The sequence below is a fragment of the Penaeus monodon genome, chromosome 11 (assembly GCF_015228065.2).
Source record: "Penaeus monodon isolate SGIC_2016 chromosome 11, NSTDA_Pmon_1, whole genome shotgun sequence".
In the NCBI taxonomy this organism is placed as follows: domain Eukaryota; kingdom Metazoa; phylum Arthropoda; class Malacostraca; order Decapoda; family Penaeidae; genus Penaeus; species Penaeus monodon.
In genome coordinates, this window is record NC_051396.1 from 4,468,147 (window position 1) to 4,475,106 (window position 6,960).

The 6,960-nt window shown below is 38.0% G+C and overlaps 1 protein-coding gene across 2 annotated transcripts in view; it reads right to left on the minus strand.

Moving 5' to 3' along the window:
* LOC119578694 (rabankyrin-5-like) overlaps positions 1-6,960 on the minus strand; it is a 95,611-nt gene that overhangs the window by 64,159 nt on the left and 24,492 nt on the right. The window lies entirely within an intron of this gene.

A 6,960-nucleotide genomic window follows, 5' to 3' on the forward strand; every position in this document is an offset into this window, starting at 1 on the left:
CTTCTTAAATGAAAGTTAAGTAAATTGGAACTTTGATGTGATGAATTTTACTTCATTTTAAGAATTAAAAAAAAAGCCACAAAGAATTAAAAAAAATTTTTCTAACTATAGAACCGGTCTCTTAGTTCTAGTCTCTAAACTTTGATTTTTTTTTCCTTTTCTAAATCCTTTTTATGTTAGAAAATAAAGTTTTTTTATAAATCACACGATTAAAAAGGCACTCAGGGGTTTGGGGGTCACAGTAAAAAACTGTTTCGCTCTACACCACAGCAATAAAATTGGTGGCAGATTTTGAGGGTCTTTTGTTCAACACTGATTCCCCATTGGGTAGTTTTGGAGCAAAACTTATGAGAATTTTGCTAATCTTGGAAGGTGATTTTTTATTTCTCTGCCATGTCCAGGGTAAGTAATGTCAGGACTTAGAAAATGCTTTCTTGAAATATGCTTCTATTTTTTGTGGCTTATTTTGGTTGAGTTTTGTACCAAACTTTTATAGGTTACCAGTTGCTGTTTAGGACTTGATGTGGGGAGACAAGGTTTATGTAGCAAAAGGCGTTTATTTGAAGGCTTAACCTATTGATGCTGGGAGTGCATATATGTATGTAGAGTCCCCCAAGTTTGGTCCTAACATGAGCCACTAATAGGGTTTTTGCTTAAGCGAACACCAATAACTAAGTAAGACCAACTGTCATTGTGTTTTTATTAATTTTGTTTACTCCCTCTATGGCTCTAGAAGCATGCATTTGCTAAGGAGTTCGTTAATAGGCCTACTGCCTCACCTATTTACCCTATTTGTGAGTTTTTTTAATGAAGCATTTTTTGTATTTATTACTCGTATTGTTGTAAAAAATTTGATAATGATAGCAGTATTAATATGAGTAACATTATCTCATTGATAATGAGAATAATAGTTTATGGTAAGTTAAAACTTCTCTTTTTAATAAAAAATCAAGAAATCCAATAAAAAGGTGACACTAGCAGACCTAGTAAAAGTCTCCCTTTTAAAAAGTGATTGTGAATCTGTCTCGATGTAAACAGAATTGTAAAACAAAACTTTTGTGAGCAGTTTAGTTAAAGGAAATTGATAATCTTTATTATGATGCTTTCATGGTCATGGAAAAAAATCTGACTGGGGTTGTTATGATGACAGTGGTGTCTTCTGAAGCTGTTTTCAAACTTGCTATTTGTTGATAAGACTGAATTTTGGGGGGAAGAGAAAGGATTTCCTTTATTGTTGATGGAAAAAAAAAACAATACATAAGTTTTAAATGTAAAAATCAGGTTTGCATAAAATTACCAAATGTTACCCTAATTAGTGTGGAAGAGAATATATGGAGCGAGAGCATTTGTTGGCAGGCAGAAATGGGGAAGGATTATGGAAAGAAAGAAAAAAAACTTGAGTTGGTCTCTTTTCAATTAAAGGTTTAGAGATGCTTGTTTCAAGAATGATTTTTCATATATATATATCGGTGCTTTTGACAATATATGCTTTAGTTTTACAGAATTAATTGAAATAACTGAAGAATGTTATCTAATGTCATTTTACATATTACTGTATTAAGTAAAGTAGAATCTGTAATTACACTTAAACTTTAAGTTATCTAAATTGAGACCTGCCTTCATTTATTAAGAGTATATTTTGTAGTGTATTATGCATTATTTGTAATGAATATCAGGAAGTGAATGCGTTACAGTGTATCATTCATGTTAATTTCCTGGTACACGGAAAAAGAGACACATAGGAAACTATAATTAGAGACTGTAAATAGTCTTATATTTTGTGTGAAGAACAAAGGAGATGTTTCAATTAGCTTTGACCTTGGAATTCTTGACATTGTTTGTCATGATATTTGTGTTATAAAACTGTAAACATTATTATCTATGCTTTTATTTTTTGTTGTTTCCTTTAGTAAAAAGGAGGAAGGTTGAAAGCAAGGTATGGGAAAGAGGAGAAAAGAGAGAAGAACAGATAAGTGAGGAGAGGAAAGGAGAGTGTTAAAGAGAAGAAAAGGAGATGAGAAAAGAGCATAAGGTGTTGAACCATGTAATAAAGTTACTCCTTTGGACATTGTGAATTCTTTTAATTTTTTTTTTTTTTTTTTTTTTTTTTACTGTCTTCTCCATGAACTTTCAGTGGATGATCGATTCGTTTCCTTATTTTATACATCCATTATCTTCCCCCCATTCACTTCTGCTTTGTCTTTGTCCTCCGCAGAATGACTTCACCCCCGATGACTTTTCGCACATGTCGGCTCCTTTGCTGTATGCCATGTTTAAGAATAAGACGAAGCACCCTCTGCATGCGGCCATCAGACTGCAGAGAGAAGACGTGGTTTTCTTGTACCTCATCGAGTTCGACTCTCAGGTCAGTAGAAAACCGTAGAGTATGCTTTTTTTTTTTTTTTTTTTTTTTTTTTTTTTTTTTGAATAAAATGGATGCAGCAAGGATGAAAAAGGGAAAATCTGTGGTATTTTGAGTCTAAATGTTGTCTTCTTAAAGAGGCCTGTGAAGAGTGGTCATGAGACATGGTTATGTACATTTTGGTTTTATATTGTTTTCTCTTCTCTTTTCGCCTGGAAGCAGGGTTGTTAGGAGTGCTTTTGTGTGTGAATGGGAGAGGGAAGGTGTATATGGTGGATTTATATGATGGATCATGCATAATTATCTCTAATTTAGTTCCTATTTTATGTAAACTCCAGGGCACTTTTGTCTGCAGGTTAATAACAAAATAATGTTTTAAATAGTCCATATCAGCCAGGAATTTGTATTTCTTTATCCAATCGATTCACCTGTTTTGGGGTTTGGAAATGACTCAGAATTTCAACTGATTTCAACATGTGAAATTGTTTTCATTACTTTTGTGAAGGATACACATTTATTCCTCTGTAACATTTATTCCATATTAAACATTGAAGAGTATCATTATCAATAGTCAAATGAATGCTAACATAATATCACAGTCTTTATACAGAGCACACTGTAGCTCTGTAAGTTTCATATAGTACTTTAAGTAATGATTGAATTTTTTTAAAGTAACGATTACATAGCCATCTTATTACAAAATAGAAAATAACTTACATCGTAATGAAGAAGTCACAAGAAAGCACAGCCATGCAACTTGACTAGTCTATTACGTCTTGCGCTGCAAAAAAAACCTGTAGGTCAGCGGGTTCCCAAGGTTTACTAAGCACCATATTTGGACTTCTGGAGTTATGGGTTGTCTGTCGAACGTTACAGTCACTGCCTCGAGTGCTCTGCAGTAGTTAAGAGCTTGGTTGCTTGTTGTGTGACGGCTCAGAAAATATTGAAAGAGTCTCTTGAAGCTATGATTCATATAAAAGTATTCTAGAGATTTAGATAAGGATATTCTTTTTTTATGCACTATATAAAATTTAACATTATTGGATTTGTAGACAAGTATTTACAGTTCCCAAGTTAAATTTGGAATCGGTTAGTCCCCACCTACCTAAAGATCCTAAGGAAGTTTCACAGCATTTCCATGTAAACCTTAGAATAACCAGAAACCAGAAACGTCCTGTATTTACTCATAGTAGAAGATTTGCACTACACATATATTGTGTGCATGCAGTTGAAGATTATGGAAAGGAGATCTCAGTAGATGTATCATTTTATAATATCTATGGGTTTGGAAATATCAGGACAAGCTTGACCACTGGTAATTGTAAAAAAGTGCCGTCGCCAAAAGAATTGCCAGGATGACCGTAGAAGACAAGTTGGTCATCGTTCCATTACAGAGATTGTGACTGCAGTAACAGTATTCTGATGAGGGGGGTTTGTACAGACTCCTGTGTTGGATGCAGCCTTCTTTGACCAGACCTGCCTCGGCATAGCGGGCGTTGTCTGTGGTGTTTGGGGTACAGCCATCCATTGTTTTTACAATTATGTTTTCTGCTGGAAGTGGGAAGAAAATGAGTAGAAATAAATATTTTTGGTTAAAAAAAAAGTTCAAAGGATTTATATACTGATATGTGACCATACAGTTTACTGAATCACCTCCGTGACCATTATAAAGAAAAATCTGAAATGATATATACATGTCATAAAATTTTTTTCTTTTTTTCTTTTCTTTCTCCCAAACAGGAGATACTTACCGTTCGACAATGGCAAAGTTATCCGCTGGTAAATGCAAAGCTTTGAGTCTGGGCAGTTCATGATGTATCTGTCTGAGCCATCAAACTCTGAACAGGGGTAGACGTAGCGATTGTGCCTCTTCATTCTCTGGTTGTTGTGTACACACTCGTAACACTTGATGCTGCCCACTAGAAAGGAATAATCTCGGATGTGAATGCGTATGATGGTAAAGGTACTGTCTTGGTTTGTATTTGTATAATGGGGGAAGGTTATGGGGAATATAATTTTAAATGATTTGGTTCAGCTACCTTATTACTATTACTATTATGATTATTATATTGACACACTCACATACATGCAAGCATGCATATTTACATACATACATACATGCATACATACATACATACATACATACATACATACATACATACATACATACATACATACACATACACACATACATACATACATACATACACACACACACACATACATACATACACACATACATACACATAAACACACATACATACACACAAACATAGACATGTACATACATACTTGCATACATACAGACACACATCCCACCCCACCTCATAAACACAGACACTAACACACATGCGTATATACATACATACTTATATAAGTATATAAGTACATACATACATAAACATATTCCACCCCACCTCACATGTGCATGCACACACACACACACACCAACACACACACCACACCACACACACACACACACACACACACACACACACACACACACACACACACACACACACACACACTCACACTACACACACACACACACACAAACAGAGCACTATTTCCAACTGATCTGCAAAGCAAATGTACAGCGTCATCTGAAACAGTGGGCGACGTTACTTGACGTGTGTTCAGCAAAGGGTCAAGGGTCAGGTCAAGGGTCCAAAGGTCAAAGGTCAACCTGTCCACTGCATTGGGTTTATTGGTTAACTTTTTTAAAGATTCTTTTGGGTGACGGGCGAACAAGTCGTAAAAAAAATTTTTTTTTTTATTATGTTGTGTGAGAGATGTAGGCAGGAGCATGGCTGGCACCAGAAGCCTCGGGGTGGCCAGCGAAGGCGCCTGAGGGGGCTCCTTCTTACCCCTGCCGGCTTCTTTCAGGTGGCCTCTTCTCTGCAGATTCGACATCACTGCTTTTTTTTTTTTTTTTTCCCTTTATTCTTCTTGTCTGTGAAGGAATTATTATGTTTGAGAGGAGGGAAGTGGTGGCTAAGGGAAAAAAAAAAGTGTTATCGACTTTTTTATTATTTTATTGTTTTTTTTTTTTTTTTTTTTTTTTTAGTGTGTGGTGTGTGTGTGTGTGTGTGTGTGGTGTGTGTGGTGTGTGTGTGAGTGAGTGAGAGAGTGAATGAGTGAGTGAGGAGAGAGTGAGTGAGGAAGGAGAGAGGAGAGAGAGAGAGAGTGAGAGAAGGGAAGAGAGGGAGAGAGAGAGAGAGAGAGAGAGAGAGAGAGAGAGAGAGAGAGAGAGAGAGAGAGAGAGTGAGTGAGTGAGTGAGTGAGAGACAGATTGACAGTAAAAAATAAAGAAGCACATAAGATTTCTTAGGAGAGAACCTGTAGCACTTGACAGAAAATGATACATTGGCACGCTGCTTTGACACTGACGGATGGGATTATCTCGTTCATGTTTTTAGGGGAGGCGTATTTCTATTAGGCACGTGAACATCCATTACTACAATTTGCTGTTATCACTATCATCATTTTCATTATCATCATTATCATCATCAATTATTCATCATTCATCACCATTCATCATTATCATCATTATTCATCACTATTCATCATCATCATCATCATTCATCATCATAATCATCATAATCATAACCATAATCACAAATGAAACGCCGTGAATCACCATGAATCACCACCGCCACCATTTTTATCTTATTACTAAGGCCTGATGATTGGCAGTTACACACAGGAAAAAAAATGCATTTGTATTGAAAGGAATGTGAGACACGTTTCTTCGAATTCGCTTCCCCTTTCTCGCCACGATTACTTCCTCGCGATTTCCAGGGAATGTAATTCGAGAAGAGAGAAGAAGCGAGAGAACAAGCTGTTTAAAAAAAAGAAAAAAAAGAAAAAAAAATGGTAAGCGTGTATTACATGGCGGTATGTTCGTGTGCTTTTTCTTTCTTTCTCTCTCTCTCTTTTTTTTTCGTATTTTTTCTTTTTCTTCTTCCTTCTTTTTCCTCTTTTTCCCTTCTCCTCCTCTCTTCCTCTTCCTCTTCCTCTTCCTCCTCCTCCTCCTCCTCTCCTCCTCCTCCTCCTCCTCCTCCCCTCCTCCTCCTCCTCCTCCTCCTCCTCCTCCCCCCCTCCCCCTCCCCCCTCCTTTCCCCCCCAATCCCCCCCCTTCTTCTTTTCCCCCCCCCCTTTCCCCCCCTTCTTTCCCCCCCCCCCCCCCATTTCCCCTCTTTTTCCCTTTCCTTCCCCCCCTTCCCCTTTTTGGCCCCCCCCCCTTTAAAAAAATTTTGGGGGGGTTGGTGAGGGATGGAATTTTTGAAGGAGAAGTTGATGAAAAGGGTCGGGGGGCATGTGGGGTTTTCGTTTTTTTTTCCCGGTTTCCCTTTTCCCCCTTTTCCCCTTTTCTTTCCAGGGTTTTCGAAGGGGGTTTCGAAGGGTTTCAGGGGTGGGCGCGAGGTGGTGGGCGCAGTGGGGGCGGGTGGGGGGGCCAGTGTGGGCGAATGGGGTCCGGGGTGGCCCGGCGGTGGGTGGGGTTGGACGGGTTTTGGGAGGGTAGACAGTCGGCAGCCGCAGAAGAGTAGGAAGGATTTAGGAGGGAGGAAAGAAGAGAGGGGGGGGAAAAGGGGGGA